The 22,110-nt window shown below is 36.8% G+C and overlaps 1 protein-coding gene and 1 long non-coding RNA gene across 3 annotated transcripts in view; one reads left to right on the top strand and one right to left on the bottom strand.

Annotated features, from left to right (window-relative positions):
* MEOX2 (mesenchyme homeobox 2) overlaps positions 1–22,110 on the top strand; it is a 186,830-nt gene that overhangs the window by 105,293 nt on the left and 59,427 nt on the right. The window lies entirely within an intron of this gene.
* Positions 1–22,110, bottom strand: part of LOC113968319 — a 29,107-nt gene that overhangs the window by 4,201 nt on the left and 2,796 nt on the right. Inside the window, exon 3 of the long non-coding RNA XR_003534480.1 lies at positions 4,239–4,331. This is a non-coding gene — a long non-coding RNA (uncharacterized LOC113968319). The remainder of the gene's footprint in view (positions 1–4,238; positions 4,332–22,110) is intronic.

The following is a 22,110-nucleotide window of genomic DNA, read 5'->3' as shown; positions in this document are numbered from 1 at the left end:
TGTTGTAGTTCTTAAATTGAGCTGTAACATATCTCTCAGAAAAGACACCTGATGCAGAAATTGCTGTGTCCTGGTCTATAATTTATATAGCAGGTCAAGTTAAAAGACCAAAAGGTATCTCATGGCTATAAAATCAGCCAGGAAAAAGTAACTAGGGTACACTGTGGTGAAAAAGACAACACGTATGTACTACAAATACTGCTATCATAATAAAAATAAAATGGAAATGGAAAATTATATTAAATAACAGAAGAAAGCATCACTGTTTTTAATGCATTGCTGACAATTAAAAGACCATATTTCTGATACTAATCCTTCCTCTAACTTCCTTTACTTTGTCCTATTCAAGTAATTTTTACTAGGTACAGTTCTGTCTAATTTGCTTTGTAATTTCTACTGATGAGTTTGAATTAAGTTTAAAGCATGTAAATCAAACACAATGACCACTTCAAAAAACATTGAATTTTATATATGGTTTTCGTATGCACCAGGGAGGCACAGAGAGTTTTTCTTCAGCTATTCTAAAAAGAGCTGGAGTGCAGATGGGTCTGATTGAAAAAAAAAAAGTATACAAATATAGCACGTGTGTTTATGGTCTTCTGTTCTTCTTAAATCAGGCACTTCATTCTACTCCATTGTTAAATGGATATATTAACGGTTACAATATTTTGCAAGGAAAGATTACAGATATTGAGACTTTGGGGGTTGTGGGTTTGTTTTTTTTTTTGGTTGGTTGCGGAGCTTTTTGGGTTCCCTTGTTGTTTTGTTTTGTGTCTTTTTGTAGTTGTTGTTGTTTTGTTTTTTTGTTTTGTTTTGTTTGTTTTTCCCAATGAGAAAGCATTCAGGTCTGTGATGAGAAAGTGCTTTATAGCAGCAATGGCACGTGTATTCATTTAAGAAACATAAATCCTCTAGCGTCACCTAGCAATTTTTGGGAAGACTCATAGATTCAAATGTGCATTATATTTTGTGTTCTAAACATATGGGCCAAAATGCAACTCTGTTGGCTCAAATCTGTATATAATGTTATCTGATGCACTGTCTTCATTTCTACTGTAACAGGCAGACTTCTCTTTAGTGACCAAAACCACATGTGGTTTTATGCTCTTCTTCATTTTGAGAAAATGCCCCTGTTTATATTTCAAGCCCTCTTATTAAAACACATATATCCTTCTTCGACTCATTAACAAAACGACTTCACAAAAATGTCTGGGGGGGGACATCAAGCAAAGCATCGTCAGCCGGTCGAGGGAGTGGATTGTCCTGCTCTGCTCTGCACTGGTGCGGTCTCATTTTGAATGTTGTGTGTGGTTTTGGTCACTGCAGTATAACTTAGAGAGCATCCAAAGGGGCAATGAAGATGGTGAAGGGCCTTGAGGGGAAGCCGTATGAGGAGCAGCTGAGGTCACTTGGTTCATTCAGCCTGGAGAAGAGGAGTCAGAGAGGAGACCTCACTGCAGTTACAACTTCCTCATGAGGGGAAGAGGAGGGGCAGCCACTGATCTCTTCTCTGTGGTGACCTGTGACAGGACCTGAGGGAATGGCCTGAAGTTGTGTCAGGGGAGGTTTAGATTGTATATTAGAAAAAGTTTCTTCACCTAAAGGGTGGTTGGGCACTGAAACAGGCTCCCCAGGGAAGTGGTCACAGCACCAAGCCTGACAGAGTTCAAGAAGTGTTTGGTTGATACTCTTGGGCACGTAGTGTGACTCTTGGGGATGGTATCCTGTGCAGGGCTAAGAGTGGGACTTGATGACCCTTGTGGGTCCCTTCCAACTCAGCATATTCTGTGATTTTGTAACTGCTTAATGTTCATTACAGACATTACAACTTCAACAACAAGACAGTGTTAAAATTGAAACCTTCTTCAAATAGACAGCTACTTTACAATACTTTACCTGAGAGCTTTTATCATTTATGTTGACTAGTTTTTTCTCTGCTTCCTCTTATGCTTCTTCTGCCAGTGTTTGGCTTTTGCTAAACTTTCTCTTCTACTTAGAATATTTTTTGAGCTTGGAAACTTTCCAGGTGGAAAAAAAGACTTTCTTTGAACTTTGATAAATGATTTTATTAATAGTGCAAATTTGCTAATTTCTGTTCTAAATACAGGGACTGTATGATTTTGTTTGTTTGTTTACTTGCTCTGTTTTTACATCCTAATAAATTATTCTGCACGTTTTGTTCATTTCTGCATAGCTTTAGTCTCATAGAGGAAGTCTTTACAGATTTCATCTGTATCATTAGAAAATACTCAGAGGGTGGGAACATCTGGAAATAAACTGTATGACCCACTTTAGCATACTTTGCACTGTGAAAGCTTGTATATTATTTCAGTGGCCCCTGGAGCTGCTATTCTGGACAGTTTTGCTCAGCCTGGACCTCAAAACAACTCATCTCTTCTATCCCTTGCTCCCCCCAAATAAACTCATAACACTGAAGACGTGAGGGAGGATTGTAAGCATATTAATGTATAGATTACTTTTGATTACAGATTACTATTCCCAGTACAGCCTGTATTCCTCCATTTCAAGGCTTCCAGCGCAGCCGTGAAGAAATTGCTTCCTTGTCTCACCAAGAGAGTCATGATGGCAAGTACCTTGCTTCTTACTGCTATGTGGTGTATTAAAGGCATCTGTATTGAATCATTCATTTGTGCAGCACTTTGCACACAGCTTAGTGAATGAAGCAGTGAGCTAATGAATGAACATTCCTACTTAAAACAGACATATATATCTTTCAAGTTGCATTCCTTCATCTTGATGGCATACCTCAGCCCATTGGTTCAGTCCAAAGTAAATTCATAACATGTCATAGCTGGACAGGCCTCTGATGAGATTCTTTTCAACAAGTTAGCATGCTGTTAAGTCATTATTTTCAAGGTCTCTAACACAGAAGTCCCTTGTTGAAAAACTTTGCTTTATTTGGCCAACTGTGTGAAGGCACGTTTGAGTGAGATTTTTAATTCCCAATTCATGAATATTATTCCAACACAAATGTAAATCTTTGTAAGCATTGGACTACTGCTGTGCATTCTAATAACATGTGGAAGATAATACTGTGCCCATTCTTAATCACTTAATTAAAGTAATTGCTGGAACAACTTTTTATAGCAATATATAGTTGTGGGATTTTTTATTTTTAAAAATTTGTGTTGTTAGAATTAGTCACAGGGAGGGATTTTTACTGACTTGTCAATGGTGGTGAGTCCTAAAGCAATAACTTTAGTAACAAGACACTATATTCATTCCCAACTGGACAGAGTCTTGAAGAGGACAGAGTGGGGCAGTGATGCGAGCTTCTGCTGGGACTTGTTTGGGGATCTCTGGGCTCTACTCTAGAGAGGAAACCAAGGAGAGTGTTGGTTGGCTCTCTGAACCTTCTGGCTGAATTGAACCTGTCATATTTTTAAAACACTTAGGCAACTGCGGGTGTCTTTCGGAGGAAGTAATTTCTTTTAGCATTCTTTTCCTATTCCTTTCTGACTATCTCAATACTTTCTTAAGGTGTTGCCCTTTGTAACAGGAATGTGAACTGTACTTAGGCCTGAAGAAAATTAACAGTGACTCAGAAAATGAAAATTATCTGGAAAAACCACATTCCTCAGGAATACAGTGTCATGGAGTCTTGATTATTTCTTCTTGTGGAAGGGGCCAAGGTGTTTTATGATACCATACAGTTGTAGCTGAGATTGGCCTGTAGCCCAATCAACTAGTCATTCCTTTTTGGTATATTTCTGCATTGGACTTGTGCTGAAATGCCCACAGGAGATTTGGGTAACTCTCTACAAATGCTTTTGCAGGTAGTGAGTGTTAATATAATTTAAAAAATCTGTTGTTTTCCCACCCGTCTCCTACTCTTCACCTCTCTTTGAGAAAAAGGTAAATCATTCAGAGGTTCCTTTCAGCATATACCAGTTTGTTGAATTTACAGGAAGGGCTGCAGTTCCTTTATGCACATGATGCTTTCTAACACATCACAGGCATCTTAAATAAAATCCATAAAAAACATACATCAAACAAGCAAACAAAAAATCCTTTCCTCTCAAATATCCACGCAGGAAAATGCTATGTAGCTAAGTGTGCTAATACAACTGTGCCAGTAGCTTGTAGACTAAATTACGCCCACTGAATTGTGGATATTCTTTTAAAAAATGAGGGCATAAGACTCCTTTCTTGTACAAGCACAAGTTGAAAAACCCAGACATATTTAGCCATCAGCTGCCTAAGGAAACGTCACTTACCAATGTTTAGGATGATCGATTGCATCCTTTAGATGTGCCATTCTCTCTCCTTCCTCTCCAAGGAGATCCATTCTCAATTTTTTACCTTAAAACCTAAAAGAATCATAACAAAAGCTTCTCACTTAATTCATCACTTCCACTTCCTCCATTTTGGGAGCATTTATATAGCATAAAATATGCTGCTTGTGGTACTCTGCTCTTTGCCCACATGTGAGTTTAGAATCAGCTATGCTGATCAGACAGAAGGAACTGCGTTTTTGAAAATTTTAAAAAATAAAATCCTGTCTCAACCACTTTTAGAAACACCTGTGTGAAAAGAATTTGTCCTCCTCCCACATATAAAATTACTTCAGAAGTGTTTTAACAACTTTTGGATTATTAGCATTCAAAGGTAAATGATACCAAGCAAAATGAGAAGTCTAAATCAACAACGTCCTGTAGTCTGTGATTAAAAGGGATGGAATATTCAAAATTATTCACAAATACATAAATGGGTATTGGGAATCATGTCATGACCAAGACTGAGTGGATAGCTATGAAAACAGCCCAAACCCAGCTTGACCAGCTCTGAGTCATGGTAATAAAGCCTGAGACTGAGGTGCCTCCTAGGGAGCTCATGCTCTCCTGTGCTCTGCACTGCTACTGGGCTCCTTACTCTGGGGTGCAGCACCAGCCCCAGGTGCACACTTGCTGTGTGCAGTGTTAGAGTATTTGGAAGGTGTGCCTTTCAAGGCCTTCTGTCTTACAGCACTGATATCTCCACTGCAGTGGCAGCTATACTTGGTGTGGACTAGACTCAATACATATACACTTTTTTGTTATAGTGTATGAGTATTATCCAGAATAGAAATGTGCCTCTGGGCCATCTGAGTTAGGTCAGAGCAGCCCTGGGGGTGCAGCATTATGGAAATGAGCTCAAATTGCTTCTGGATTTGAAGTAGCCATACCAGTAATACAGGTCACAAGTGAATAGCCCATACAGGGATCAAAACACAACCTTGACATTAGTAGCACCATGCTCTACCTGAGCTAACTGCTACTCTAACGCACCAGTATTCACCTGTGATGTGTCTGAACTAATTACTCCTCCAAACATGCAAGCCCTGGTCTGTCTGTATCTAAATTGCCTGCATATAGTGGTCTACTGTTATGGATACTTGGGACGTATATAAAGAGGTAAACAAAACCCATGGTATTGGAGAAATGGTATTGGATCCTATCAGGGATTCTGCAGGTCAGTAACACACCACTGAAAACAGACAGCAACAGATAGAAAATAAAGAAGGGAAGGAAAAAACCCACAAATGAACAAGCACGAATTTGATATTTCAAAAAACTGCTCAGACTCTGACAGTTTGTGGCTCAGGAACATATTCATCCACAGTGTTGTTTCATGTTTAACAGTTGCTGGTTATAGCCATGAATTTAGCTGGTGACCGTGGCAAACTTCTAGCATCTACGTCTGCTATTGTGCCATTTGTATGAAGACCTATCTCTCTCAGATACTTTTGGAGCTGGTACCTACTCTGGTTATTTGATTCCCACTAGTTTCTAAACTGGAGGAAAAAATATTATTCCTTATTTACCCTTTTCACACCACTCATAATTCAATAGGCATCTATTATACTGCTTTGTTCTGGGACCTCCTTCTAATTTTAAAATTAACCATTTAATTATTTTGTGTCCCTTTGACCAATTAAGCTCTGAAGGCATTGTTTCTTATCTCAAGCTGTTTAATTTTTTTAAGAGGTTTTAGTGATAGATTTTGTAAAGAAACAGGTAAGCTCTGTCTTTTCCTGTAATTTATTTAGTGAGTTCCCTCTGTAATTTCAGTTTACTTATCCATTAATTTTACTGTTTTACTCATTTTCTACAGAATTAATTTATTAACCTGCACTTCTATGGATCTCTTATTTCTCGGTATTTGTAGGTATTGTATCACTTTAGCTGCCTTTTTGACCATCAATACAAAAGCATTTTTAAGAGAAGGCACTGAACAGGGCTAATACAGCTTTATGTCCTGTTAACGTGAAGAAAAGGGAATCGGACACAATTCTCACCTGGCATGAATGGCAGCCCTGATTCCATGTAAAAGTAAGAGTGTGAGTCCTCCTTCAGTTCTGTGAATCATACCCCTTATTTCTTCTTTTACATATCCATGAAAACATACTATTTTGCTTCAGTAGAATGCTGTGTACATTGCTTTGTATTGGGCAAGGGAAGCGTTTTTTAAAAATGTATTTTGATTCAACTAGAATGAACTGTGTTCTTCAGTTTGTTTGTTTTTTCTGCTTTGTCTTGAAAAAATAAAATTTCTATTTGCACAGACTAAATACTTTCCGGGAAACAGATTATGATATTTGATTTTGCTCTGAATACGTACTAAGTTTTAACTTTTTTTTCCTGTAAAAGCAATATAATGTCTCAGTTCATATATCTGTGAGATCAAAAATGCACAGTTCCAAAGCACTGTGTAGGAAATCTATAAAAAACCCCAGGTGTCTGAGCAACAGTTTGACAAGTGGAGAGACAAAAGGAACATAGGGAAAGGAACAGTGTCAGAGAAGTGCGAAGACAAAGGGTCTGGAGGCAAGGTTCGTGCTCAGTGTCATAAGGGAAATAGAAACTCTACCGGTGTCAGTTTTCTCTCTGTAATGCATCTCTGTCTCAATTCATGCTAAATAGATTGGCATGCACTGCTGACTGCCTATTATTTTACAATCCATGTGTTTTTTAAATATATATAGATAATAGTACACTTCAGTCCCTTAGCTAGGTTATCAATAGGACATAATGAAAATCCACATATTTATAGATTTGGTATATGGTAGCATAACAGTTCTGGGGACTCTGGTGACTCCTCTAATGGAGTGGAGAGAACTGTCTCTTAACTGGCCTCTGGCCAAGAGCTGCTTGGAGATTGAGTCACGGGAGTCTAGAGAATGGTTCAATCTCATACAAAGTAGGTATCTGCAATAAATCAGATGAGTTGTGGTTGGAAGTACCTACTTCTTCCAAATGTAAGTTTTCATTTTGTCTTTAAGCTACAAATAGTTAAAGTTACACAGTTGAAACTTAGTTCAGGATGCCAAATCTTTTTACCACTAATGCTGCTGTATTACTTCACACTCTGAGATGAGCTCAGGGGGTTAAAGCATGGTGCTAGTAACATCAAGGTCATGGGTGTGATCCTTGTATGGGCCATTCACTTAAGAGCTGGACTTGATGATTGTTGTGAGTCCCTTCCAACTCAGAATGTGATTCTGAGCCAGCACAACAATACTCAGTTCTGCTTCTGAAAAAAAGAAATATTTCAGGGAAAAATTAATAAAGTTTTTGTCTTGCTTCTGTCATATAGTTTTAATTAGTTTTAAGACAGAGGAAGTTGTCAAGCTTTGTTTTGTATCTATCTCCTGTAACAGGAGTTATCAGGAGAGTACAACAGCAAAAGTTGGTCCATCCAACTTGTTGTTTGCAGTGGTTCACTTTCAAACAAACACCATTGGACATCATTCCTGCAACATATCAAGAATTACACATCAGGAATATCCATGTATGAGGGCACGTGCAGATAACAGGTACCATCTGAGGCTTGTTTGTGCTGGGGATCATATATTTCACTATATGAAGGAGATAGTACTAATAGCTTGTGCATGTGTAAATTTTCCACCAGAAAAGGTGATTTGCCAGTCTCTAGGCCTTGCTTAATGCATTGTCTTTCTGTCCTACAATGCTTTTTCCTTACTGTAAATTCCTTGTACCGTTCCAGAAATGCTTCCCAGTCTACAGCCAGGCAATCAGGCAGAGATGGAGGTGGCAGCTGCAGGCTTCACCTGTTGAAGAGTGATCCCCATTGCAGCCCTTTGTACTGAGTAATGCAAGAGCAGAGTTCCCACAGGGCTGAGGTTCAGTCTAACTGAGGTGACAGGACCTTGCCGTACCAGTGTGAATGTCCCTGATTTTTAAATTAACTTCTTTCAAACAAATCCTGGTCTATGAGGTCCAGATACAAGTTCAGTGACTTATTTTGCTTAAACTAATCAATGAGGGCTGTACTAAAATAAATGTGGTTTTAGCAAAACTGAAAATTTATCCAAAAACCTCTTTTCTGTTTGTTTGTTTTAAAATCAGGTTAATTAAACAAAATCACATTTACAGCTGGTACAGACAAGCTATAGCTACTATATTTTATGAAAATATAGTAAATTCAGATCTTAAAGTTATGACAGTAATATTAAAAATATGATTTATTATAAAAGTTTACCAATGTGTCTATATCCAGCTGTTGAAAAATGCTGAAAACTTTTTATGCCAAGGCCTTAAGGATACCTTCATTCCATATCTGCTTTTATTGTCCATATTTTTTTTCCAAGATGCAGTATAATTCCACATTTTAGCCAAACACTCCAGTCTTATGCTATATAGACTGTCAGTTGATTCTTTGTCTTCCTGCTTTTCTGCAGCATGCCAGCACTATTTCTTGCTCTCCAGCTTTCTTTTGGAGAGCAATTTAATTGCATTTGAATGCCTGGTCCCTGGACTGTTCTGTGGAGCCAGGTAGCTGATGATCAGGAAGCCAGTCTTTGGAGTCCAAGATTGCAGCTGGAAGCTGCTGGAACAGGCTAAACGAATCAGAGCTGTTAAAAAAAACAGACTAGCACATGAGCTGTAAAAGATTGTCTTCAAATTCTCCCTCCTGTAGAGGGAAGTAAGTGCAACCCTTGCTATCTGGAACACCCCATGAGACTGCAGATCGACAGGGATTATTATTTTTTAATTAAAAATAAAATGTGGTTGCTTGTGGGTTCTGAGTGCTTCCCCATACAAGACAGTATATGGGGCTTCTTTGCAGTTTTTCTTTTGCTCCTACTGAAATCAGCAGGAAATCACAGTTGATCTGGGTGGAAACAGAATCTACACAAAGTTCAACTGGCTTTTCAGCTGAAAGCTCACAAGGATTTTATCACTGGTCAAAGATTCATTCCTGTCTCATGCAGAACTTTCTATTAACCATAAAAGCTGAATTTTTCCACACTATCATATGTTCACAGAAGTATTAGAACTGCCATACCCAATCAGACCAGTGAGCCATCTAGGCTAGTATCCTTGGCTCCAGATGCCTCAAAGGAAGGTGCAAGAAAATTCTTAATGTCATATCCCAGAGGAAGTGTCTTCCTAATCTTTGGCAGTTTTTGGCTAGCTATTGCCCTGAGCGTGAGTGTTTATATTTGTTATACACTTTTATCCTATCTAAGGGTTATCTATCATGTATGTTCTATTGTTTGAACTATTCTCTACAGGTTTAGGCATAAATGTCACAATAGGACAGAGGTCATAAGTCATAGTAGATCAAAAGCCATAGTGTGTCAAATGTTGTAATATAATTCATGCTCGTGTATACAGCTCATATATAAAGTGATAGCTCATGCTAAGGCATTGCCTCACATTGCTCTTATAGCTACAGCTCCCCTAAGAGCGTTATAATATGCTATTGACTTTCTTGTGGATTCATCGTGCTGTGAATTATTTCTGGCCAGTGGAATGCATGGAGTTACCTTTTGGGTATTACTTAAGCAGGCGTCTTGTGATTGTGCCAGAGATCTTTTTTGCAGAAGTCAAGGTGTGTATTGTTTCCCTAGCCTTTTTTTAAAGGAAAAAAAAAAAAGGAAGAAACTGAAGATTTACACTTTGGCTTAAAGATATATTGGGTATATGAAAACAGCTCTTTTTTTTCTCTCCCGTAAAAGAACTGATCCCATGGTCTCAGCAGGAATATGTATATGAAGCCATATTCAATAAAACTTAGGTGCCACATTTTTTCTCTATTTCCTTTTAAACCAAAGAATAGACAACTGCCACATATGCTTTTGTCCCCAGCATTCCATCTTTTTAATTTCCTACATACAGTTGCTCAGTTTTTTCTCTCCTTCTTTGTTCTTTGTCTTGGAATAAAAAAGAGATAAGAAATAAAACAAAAAACACTGTAAATTATCCTCTTCCTGAGGACGCTTTACTCCTTCTAACTGTTTAACTTTTCACCCTTTGGGTGCTTCGTGGAAAAGCCATTACTTGCTTGCTGAGGAAAAAAGCATTTAATGAATCACAAAATCATTCAATTATTCTTAAAAACACTTCACATCACACATCTTTTTCCAAGTACAGTGAGCATTTTTCACATTTAAATGGTGCATAACTGCCTCATAGAATGTGTCCCTAGAGTTAGAGACATTTTAACAGAAAGGTTCCAGGAGTATATAGAGTTATTTTGATATATATAAGTATTAAAGACACAGCACTAAAGATGCAGAATTTCCTCTTCTCTCTTCACTGTCTTTCAACAACATTTATGCAAAGTTGCCTTTGTGCTGTTGTGCAACGTCTAGCTTTGTGCTGAGCTGAGATCCGCACGCTGTGCTTACTTCGGCTTGCTGCAGCACCACATGATAAAAATGAAGTAATAGTAAAGCTATGAGCTAGTATAGGGCAGCAAAGCATTTAAAATGTGTTTTGTAAATAAAATTGCAATTTATCTAGGAAGGGAAGTAAGAGACTTCATCACAAAAGTACATTATTTTCAATCGCTGTTGAGGTTGTTGCTGATCTCTTGCTACTTTTTCTCTGCTTTCATAAAAGAAGTGCTTTCTGCAGACTTCAGTAGCTGCCACTTCCTACACAACTTTCTCTTTTTAGGTTTTTTTTCCCTCTGAGGTGTTTTTTTATTTGTTTGTTTTGGGTTTTTTCTGTTTGTTTTTGGTTTTGTTTTTGTTTTGCTTGGTTGGTTTTTTTAAAAGGACTTACATTGTAATATTTTCTTTTCTGTATTTTATGAAAATATATGTGCATTTCCCAGCAAAATCAGGTGGCTGACTTGATTTGTAAAACCAGCTTGAAGGCTGCACTTTTGCCAGGGCAAATGGGAGTCAGCCTGTTTATTTGAATGCCGGTGTATGAGCTGGCTAAGGAGCTGGCCTTGAATTTGTAAACTTTCCTGCACTTTTATATCCCTGTAGTTTAAACAAGTACTTTTTTCCATAGCAATGATTTTTTCCTTTTATTTTTTTTTAATTTAATAGGAAAGAGTGGTATTTATAAAATAGCTTTAGGCTAACTTAGATATCTGACTTAGGCACAGTTTTAAGAACTAAATGTAGGTATTTGTACTTCCCTGAGTAGCTGGCAGCAAGACAGAGGTGCCGGGGGGCTGTAGGCAAGGGAGTGCTGCTGCAATTCAAAGGACCTAAATCAGATGCCTGAAGTAGACAGTGTGAATAACCCTCTAGATGACTGGAATTATTGGACCACATTAGAGAGAGAGCAAAAAAGTGAGGCTGGCATATGGTGAGTGTCCTACATATGGTATGTTGTTTATATGTGTTTTTTTCCGTTAGCATTTCTCTTTCCTTTGTTGCTCCACCTCCTCCTGCAGTCTCTCCTAACAACAATGTTAATTCAAAAACTTCTGTGGTTGAAGCAAAGTTTTTGGACCTATGCTACTCTCAAAAGCACAAAAATCAGGCGAAATGAGTTAGCTCACTCTCCCGTACTCTGCCTCGCCTAAACAGTGCCCTAGGTGCTTGTGTGTAATTTCCTATTTCCTTTTACTTTTCTGGAGCCGATAAGGTGTGTGGGGGGGTTCAAATCACTTGTCATAAAATTTACCGTACTTCACCCCTTAAGACTGTGTTTTCTACTCACTCAAATATCAATAAATTTTTCAATAACGAGAAAGTGTAAGTATCAATATAGTAGACACACACTCTTCATACTGTATTAATTCCTTTGGTCCAGTCAAATCCTAGTCTTATCCAATGTAGCTTCAGGGGGAATCTCCCTTGTGCAGCGAAAAGCAGGCTCCACCTGGTTCTGATTAACTTTCCACTGGTTGGATCTGCCCAGTGATGGCGTAAGAAAATACGGAGCAGAGAAGCCTGCAATTGAAGCCGTAGATTCATGGCCTATAAAATGGAAAGGTTATTATGGTCATCAACTCAGTCTGCCCGCCGTGTAAGGGGCACCAGAACTTTTCTGAATTTCTCTTTTTTCTCTGTGTGTGTGATTTTAGCAGAAAAAAAATCTTCCATCTTGATTTAAACCTTCCGGTGTGTTTCTCCAACTACATCTTCTTGCCACTGGCTTCTGTTACACCTTTGTCACCAGACTGAAAACTGTAGTGTTATCAAATTTCTGTTTCTCACATAGTTATTTATAAGCTGTGATTAAGTAGCTTTTTAAATGTCTCTCTGATAACCTAAATAGATCGAGCTCCTTGAGTCTTTCATTACAAGGAATGTTTTCCACTCCTTTCATCATTCTTGTTGCTTTCCTCTGAACCTTTTCCAATTTTTCAACAACCTCTCTTGAATTGTGGTCACAGTATTTCCAGAACTGGTTGCGTCTGTGCCAAGGACAGAGGTAACACAACCGTACTGTAAATTTCTCTGATGATGTTCCCATGGCTTGTTTCAGGTTTGTGTCTACCCTCTTGTACTCACAGTTTTTTGCACTGATTATCCGCTCTACGGCCTTTTTCAGGCTGACTTCCGTCTGTGAGTACGGTCCCTACCTTGTAGCAGTGGTATAGTCTTTGTTATTATAGCAGTGTCCTATCTTTCTCTGGATCGAAATCTACCATTTGTTAACTGTGCCAGTTTCCTGAGCAATATGGGTTCACAGTGACTGGGCTTTCTCTTTATTTATTAATCTTCCAATAATTTCAAATGCAAACTTTCTAAATATATTTTTTTATAATTGATAGAAGAGTCACAGATAGAAAAAAAGTGACAGGGTCATGCGTTTGTGGATCACTGTTAAAATAAACACCACTGACTATTTCTCTCCACTTAATACATGGCTGAGACTGAGATTTGACTCTATTTAATAGGTACAATATTGATTTTAATAATTTTTTCTTCAGCAAAATATTATGATTAACAATAAAAAGACTTTCCAATATTCCTCTACATATTTAATAATACTAAAATTACCTTTATCCTACCAAATTTATACCCTTATTAAGTAATATCTAGTTAGCTTTGGCAAGATGATTTTCCAGAAAATTCTGTTCTCACTGCTTTGATTAAAATGAACTAATATTCCTAGAAGCCATTCCTTATTTTGCTTTAGATCAATGTGTGGTTGAAATGCTTACTGACGTTTAGGTCATCACATTTATTCTTTTTAACTATTCACAAAAATTTTTACATAGTTCCCTTGAACCTCCCTAGTTCTCCAAGATATACTAAAAATCCTCACTAACCATGCAGACAGGTTTTCTTCCAAATGTATTAAAATACCTCCATGCAAATTTTTCAGGTCTACTGATTTTAAAAATGTCTAATTTTATTAGCTGCTATTTAACGTACTCCTGTGTAACTACTGAAATAGAGCATCATATTCATCTGATATGAATACATCATTTGAATTTTTCCCAAAATGCAGAAGAAAAGTGTTTGAGAATGCTTTTTTCCTTTTTATAAATGTTATTACAAAAAGTCCTGGTTATTTCCATTCAGTAAGGATTTTTTTGTTCATAATATAATTTCAAAATGTCCTCATATTGTCCCTGTCTCTGTTTTCTCTTTGTGATATTTGGCTTTCTTTAAAAATGCTCTATAATTCCCAGCTTCTAATTTACATTAATTATTACTTTTTCCCCTTCTCCTCCCTTTTGTTTGCTTGTTGTTTTTTTTAGTATTACTTTCACATACAAAGTCATTTTATTATTTTCCACAAAAGAGTAGAAGGTTTTCCTTGATTGTGACTTTAACAGACTGAAGATGTCAATCAATTTTTTCTTTAACGCTTTCTCCATATAACATTTTCACAGTCACTGTCAACTTTGTAAAAGCTGATTGTCTTATATCAACAAATGGGGATGTTAATGCATTTGCTCATAACAAATATAATCGAGTTTTAGCTATGTGCACATAAGCAATTAATTTTTAATACCGTGATTCCTCTGTCACTAGACTGAAGTCTTGTAGAGAATTCCTCCGTGTTGGATTCAGTTAGGGAAAGCATCATTTTTAATTTGTTTTATTATGGACACTGAGGTTTCCTGTTTAATACTATTCCATCCCTTGTAAGCATTTTTAACATGTTAAGCTATTTTGTGACTTTTAAAATTATTATTTAAATGTGGCAGCAATGAGAATCTTTCAAAGGAGGCATTAAGAGTAAGACATAAAATGACAGCTTGATTCAACTACAGTTTAGATTATTGCTTCATAATAAAGTGTAGTTTTAAAAATATTGACACAGTTACTGAGAGGTGTGAAAGATTTAATGCACAGAAGCCCTTTCGGTTTTTTGGTAGGAGTAAAGTGTGAACCTGTAGTCACAGTGTTCTCTCGTAGCCTCTCTTTATTTACAGTATCACATGCAGATTGCTCACTTCAATGCTTTAAGCAGAAATACAAAACATACTGAAAATGCAGCTACAATTATAACAAATTATAAAATTCTGGAAATCGTGTCTGAAGTTCCAGGCTCTTTGAAGTCAGTAGCACTCAAACTGTTAGACTTTCAGTAGTTTTCTTCACAAAATGCTGTTCCATATTATAATAATTTAACTTGCCACTAGCCTCATGGTAAAGTTTGCTAACTGGACCAAAACACCCTATTACCTCACCCTGATTTAATCCTGTTCTTTAAGAGGGTGAAACCTATTAAAAATGGTATTAAATAAGAATGTTTTCAGGGAATGCATCTCCTAATTCTTGCTACATGATTTCCTGGAAACATTTTTTAAAGAGGAATATTGGATTTCTATTTGTTCGTGAGCAGACTATTCTTAACAACAGACCTGAACTGAATGTCTACAGTATACGTTTCTAATTTTAGGTATAGTTGCCTTATAATGATCTGGTTTAATTTCTTTTGCCCTTTCTCTTGCCTATTTAGATGCAAAGCTCTCCCGTTCAGTACACAGCAAGATCTCTACAGAAATCCTATTAAAATATTTCTGATAATTCAACTGGTCACCATCTAAAATTAATTGGTAGAATTTTAAACATTTTATCAGCAAAACCACAGTATCTTACCTGTTTTCAGCTATTTTTTTGCCAGTGCCTTATGAACGTACAATACCGACTTATATGGCAGTTGGGAAAGGAAACACCAAACATATTTGGAGAATAAAATAAGTATTAAAATGGATTAACAATCAATTTGGCTTCAATGCAATAAATCCAGAGCGACTCTGCAAGCACAGGAACTAGCTACATTTTCTACACAGATTTATTTCCTACTATGTAATGTACATAAAACACGTGAATTTAATTTGTTATTGGTATTCTGTACCGTGAGGAGAGTCAAGGAAAAAATCCATATAACCACACATGAGTGTAATGTTAAATATGAGAAATAGCCTATTGTACCAATCAGACAAGAATTCACACCAAAAGAGTTATTAGGGGATGTTCACACGTGCAGGAACATTTGGATGATTTGAGAGAGGCCAAGGCTGACCAGGCCCAGTGGCTGATACACCCTATCACCAGTACAAAATAGTCCTTGAGGCTACGTATCTGGGAAACTAGACTTTCTCTGCTCATGCTCTTTCTGATCAGACTTGTCTTTTTCTGGCAGCTTTTGCCAGCAATCAGATTCACTGGAAACATAAAAGAGAAAATGACTGCTGGAGTTGTGCTGAACAAGCGGAGCGTTATCTTTCTTCTTGCTCTGTTTGCCCATATGCACAATGAAAGGAAGCTGGCAGAGGTCCTGATCCAGGAAAAAAATTAGGAGCTTTATCATCCGACAATGAGTCAAGCAAATTGAAGACCACAAACTACTTCTCTTCAGAGTACCCCTGAAGGATCCGGTGCCTTAGAGGTAATAGGAGGAAGTACAGGGAGGTTGTAAAGATGAGTAGCCAGACAATGAGTGATGCTTGTGCAAGGTCTGCTGTTGAGCACTGGGCAAAGAACACATGCAAAAAAATCTAAAATTCTAGAGCTTGGAGTCCTGGTAATTTTAATTATTTTCAAAAGGTGCAATAATCCATCATACTTTTTATTCTAAAATTTTGGTTGTTCACATAATAATATTTCAAAGGAGAGCACATTTGATGAAAGATTACAGTGATGTACATGGATTATTAAATATATATAATGAAGCTGGTAACTAAGAAGAAGAGTATTTGTTTAATAGTTGTTCCATTCAATAGAAATAAATGAAAGAGAATTTTAAAACCGGGGAGTTAAAAACCAAGAAGACTTTCATGACCAGCAAAATACAATCTTTCTGCCCTTTGTTATCATATAACCCTTCCTCTGATTATGATTCAAGGAGTATACTGGAGAGGTTTTAATATCCTGTAAAACTAAAAATCTTAGAACTTTGACGTGGTGACTGAACCCCTTTGAGCTTTTGAGCTGGTCTTTGGAAATTTGGAAGGAGTCCAGATTTTTGCTAACTCTTTGTTTTCAATCCAAAATAATCTGGAAATAATACCTGTAACATGAATGATATTAATGTATACCTGTAATAAGGACATAAACTGGTGGAAATATGTCTGCTTAGTCTCCTCAAATAACAATATGAACTTTACCTTAACATGATCATCTCACACAAATTCTTTCAAACATCAAATGGCTAGACTGTTATTTAAAGGAAATTTTCTCCTGTTATAAGTTGATGTGCACACAGAAAAAGATCTGAAAAATATTGAGCAGAAATCTAATCCACCCAAAATCTTTATGGATAAACTGTTCCCCTAGTAATCCCTCAACCTATAAACACCTCAATAAGACATCTAGAGAAAATTGAAATTCTTATAGACTCAGTACCTCTGAAAATGCTGCAAAGCTGGTCTACTAACACTGATTAACCAGTTACATAAGGAACTCAGGAATCATAAGCACTGCTCAATTTGCTGGAACAAGAGGCTTTCTTCTTTTCTCTGCCCCTTGCTTGACAATCAAATTTTCCATACAAATTGGCATGGTGTGGTAGATTTTCCCTCTGCTATTCCATATCCTTGATATTCTCTGCATGGGGAACTGCCACTAATGCCAAAGGGATGCTTGGCTCGTTGTGCTCTCCCGATAGCTACTTCAGAAATGCTGTTGGATTAAATAGCGAGGGACAGCAGTGTTTCAGTCATGATCCATCAGGCGGATCTGAGAGGAGCCGTTTGCCCTGAGAGAGGATAGACTTTCGAGACATATGGTGCTATAATGGGGGGGTGGGGATTTTTCAATTCCAATCCACCCATTCCGGATGAGAGAGACTGAGCTAATACCCTCGTGTATGGTGCACTGCATCTAGCTACGGAAGTAGCGTTAGGATGGAATTTATGGACTTTCTAAATTGTTTGCCAGGAAATGTTTACTAGCTATGCACAATAAACGACTGTGAAAGCGTATTCCTGTATTTAATATGGTATGGTTATTTCCTTATATTTTGGTCATACTATTATGATACCAATAAAGGAAACTTAGAAAAACAAAAAGAAGACAAGAAAACAAACAAGCAATGTATGTTCATATTTATGGGACTTCATTTGGGAAAGTCTGATTGACTACAAATTGTAAAGGGTAAACTTACTGCCTGCACCCCTGGATACATGCCATGCCTGCCATATTAAAAATTAAATATATGACTTATTTTTAAAGCAAAATATTCTCATCATCAAGTCAAGGCATGTTTTTTAAAAAGCCCATTACCACTGCAGGGGGTCATATGTAATGAAATTACTGTACATGTATATGAGAAGGCTACCTACCAACTTTCCAAAACGGATACACAGCTTCATAATTTAGAAATTAAAGAGGCAGTTTTGGACTGCAGGCTGAAATCTTGGCATTTTGCTCTGGGATGTGACTCTGTCTTCCATACAGCTCACTGTTGTACCAGGGACTACTGTACAGTTTTATAGGGTGTGTTAGATTAGATACATTCCCAAACATTTTACTCTGCTAAGGAGCAAAGTCAGAACTTTGTCTGGTAATCTGTGCAAGGAGCTTTTTCTGCTCCTTCATTTGATTTAATGTGAGACTTCTATTTTAGTATAATGTGTCTAAGAACTCTCCCTGTTATTAAAAGAAAGCGGGCACTAACCCAATTTGTTTTAATTGTACATTAAGGGTTTGAGCCTGGAGGTAAGCTTGTATTTCTGCACGGCCGAACACCCTCTTTTAGCGTACACATATGTGTATTTATACATCCAGTATGCAGTTCATGATGGGATTTTCAAGTTTAGTATTTTAGTAACAATGCAGTTTCTCAGTTTCCACTTGTATTTTCTGCAAATAAGAATAAATATAGGAGACAGGCATACTTTGTCTATTTCTTCCTATGAATATAACAGAGGCGATTCGCTGATAAAAGAAAGAATGAAGCAGAATTAAAAATTAGACATCCTAACTTCTATAGCAGATCATTTAACAATTTTAGTGCAATAAAAAATTGAAAATGCATTAGTAAAATATTTTATCCACCAAGTTTGGTTCAAAATGCAATTTCCAGTGTGTTGGTGTTGGGGTTTTTTTTCGTAATCACAGGGAACAGTATTTACGTTTAGCTGCACTTTTTAAAATTGCTACTACAGTCTAACAATGAAGTTGATCCTGTAAGGTCATTGGGGAAAAGAAAAGACTCAGCACTTCTCAAGGTCAAGTATGAAGACAGTTCTTGTTGGAAAACAGTTAAAGTGTGGGTTGTTTCTCTAAAATGTTTTTCTCTAGCAAGCTGATCACAGTAGTAAAAGTATATGAAAAATACATTGTTTGTAATACTACTAGGAGGCAAAAGTGATACTACAAGTTATCTTGGTAACATAAAAAGGAGTTTCAAAAATGGGAATGTGTAGGTTTGGATGCACTATGAACACAATTCATACTGTGAGATGTTAGTTTTGATTTGAATTTCATTGTTTCAAACAAAAGAGCAGTATTTAAGAGGTTTTTTCTTTTACATAGTAAAAATCTATCTCAGCTTAAAACCATTGCCTACAACTAGTGAGCTGAAAAACGCAAAATGCTATGAAGGCAGTTTACCTGGACAGTGTCTGTTTTATTAGTTTTAATCAGAGTTGTACTGGGTATCGTGAAGGAAAAAACACGACTTTCAGCGTAACATAGCCAAGAAGCTGACATGTCTCGTGCCTTTCTCTTCCATTAGAGACATGCTATGCCTCCAGATGCTGCAGTCTGGATTTAGGGGCATATACTGCTCTTGCACAAATAAGAGTTGCATATGTTATGAGTTAATTCCGTTTTGTTGTGTTCTCTTACACATGGCGTTTTTGAAACAGTTAGATGGAAAATATTTTTAGTTTACCATCTTGTATTAAAATATACTTGGATTATGAAGTAAAATCTAAATCCCTGAGCGATATGTTCTACAGCTCAAATGCACAAATGCATAAAGTTCATGGACAAATTACCTATGAGGGAATAAGACAAAACCAGACAGTGTCCCCACATTGCTGTACTTTGCATTTGTGTCTCAGTCAGCTGAAAAGTATTCCAAATAATACACCTCTTCTTACAGCTGAGCTTCACTAAGCCCGCAGTGCTAGGCGCTTTTCGTTTGAAAGAGAAGGGATAGGAATAAGTGGTCCTCACACTTTTATTGTGGGCATCTAATTTAAATGAACTATGAGACATGCATTAAACAAGAGAGGACGGTGGCTACAGTGATTCAGTGCACCAAAATGCAATATGTAAACTTAGATGATGTGAAAGTGACTCAAAGATAGTCCCTTGCTAGAATAGTTTATTGAACCCAACCTGAGACCTATCACATTTTATCAAAGGACAGGCAAGTGTGATGCTTAATAAGGCATGACAAACAAAAATAATACTGGAAAAGTTTCTTTCAAGAAGTAGTACAATATATTCACAGCTCATCAATAAAGCTGCATTCTGTTTTGGTGAAACAAAATATAAAATGAGTTTATGCAAACATGGGTTCGGAAGTTGTCAGTCTCAAGGTATGTCACTCGAATGTTTCTTCGTGACAGTTAAGAACTTACCTATTTTTTTTTAGTGTCATTGATGCCTGCAAACTTAAAATAGCTTCCTTAATCAGAATCTTTGAGACTTTATCTGCAAATTAAGCACTTCTTGGCATGTATTTTTTTTTAGGGAAATCTATCTTTTTTTTTTCCCCCCTCATTCTTTCACAAGCCAAAATATCTGCATCTAAAACCCCCCTCAGTTTAGTCTAAAATTATGATTTCAAACAATTGTTATTTTGCATTTAATTTCTCCTATCTGTTGTTAGCATTATCTGATATTAGGTTTTGGGGTGCATGATGCAGTTATGCATTAAAAAGTACATCCAATTTTTAACTCTTTCTTTCCTACCGCTATTATTAATTAAGATTGCAATCCTGAAAATGTTTCTAGTCAAGAAAATCACCATGAACACAAAAAGGACTCTGTAAAAACACAGGATTACTCCCATGTGAAACTGGTGAAATGAATAAAGCCTGAGCTCTGCAGGGCAGTGAATATCTTTCTGTTCCGTATGCTAGCTAGTTAGGGGTTTCTGCTCCAAGTCTAAAGCTCATCACACTATAAATCATAGCATACACACCTGCAAAGTAAATAACATAATCCCAGCAGCTATAAAAACCTAGATATTTTGTAATTATTTATTCTTGGTGCATAGATATAGGCATATGTGTCTTTTTCTCCCTCCAGAGTAGAGAAAATTAGGAATCAGTACAAATACACACTGTAAGAGTAGTATTTTACTCATTAACCTGTAAAAGAGATGACGAAAATTAGTGACTTATCACTCTCCTAATGTCCCCTGATGGAGGCAGAATTATGAAATATGCCCCCTGCTGCTGATCCTGCAAGGACTTGGAAACGTCAGCCAGGGGGCAATAAATATTTCAGGTCATGGTAGGTTTTTTCTCCATTTCAGCCTTCGTAATGTAAGCATACTGTGTATTTACCCAGTAAATGGGTAAGTCATAGTGTAAATCTTTTGATGCACAAAGTTTTCAATCATCTGTATTTTTTGTTCTGGGTGACTCACACTTGAAGTAGAATCAGCAAAATATTAACTTTGCAGCACAGTAAGAAGCAAGCATTGTTAGAAATATGAAGAGATGAAAATACTCTTTGCCATTCTTCCATGCACAGTGGTATCTGCATTTTTAATGGAGACTCTGGTAAAATGTCTTTTCAATGCATATACAGATCAAAATCCACAATGTGAATTGTATCAAATAATAAATGATTAATATGTAAAAATACAAGCCTTTTTTTCCTCTGTGATTAGTAATTTTAATGGACGAAGGGTAGTGTGTAATTGTCAAGATCTGGAGACAACAAAATGGAAAACATTTTTCAGGCATCATTGACTTGCCTGCATATGCAGTTTGAATGCATTTCTAAATACAAATTAAAGATATGTATTATTAAAGTGCCCTACAAAGCTTGTCATAACTGTTTGCTAGTTCAAGTATTCTTAAGTGCAGATAATACTAGAAAGAATAAAACAATTATTAAATTGTAATATAACATGCAGATTGGGAAACAAATAGTATTGTGCAAGATGGTTCAGTTTGCAAATAAATTATCTATTAAAAACAAACACACCCCAAAGTTTTGAATAAAACTTGTTCTAGAACTTTTGAGTATCTAATGCAAGTTTCCCCTAGCTCACATTGTAGAAACGTTCCTGAAACATCATAGTTCAGGTGTGAAGCCTCAAGTACTTTACAATTTTAATATTTCATCCGTTTATTAAATTAAATAGGAGGCATAAGACATTTTACTTGTTACAGTGGGCTGGCAATTCAAATAACTTTTAGTGATGCAATGCAGACTTGTACATCATTTTCAGTGAGGGCCTCATAGCTAGGCACAACTTTTCTGTAATATACTAAATTGCTGGCATAACTTTA

The sequence above is a fragment of the Neopelma chrysocephalum genome, unplaced genomic scaffold (assembly GCF_003984885.1).
Source record: "Neopelma chrysocephalum unplaced genomic scaffold, ASM398488v2 Primary Assembly neopelma1_67, whole genome shotgun sequence".
NCBI lineage: Eukaryota > Metazoa > Chordata > Aves > Passeriformes > Pipridae > Neopelma > Neopelma chrysocephalum.
Note: the sequence above shows the minus strand (reverse complement) of the source record. Positions and strands in the feature narration are given on the sequence as shown.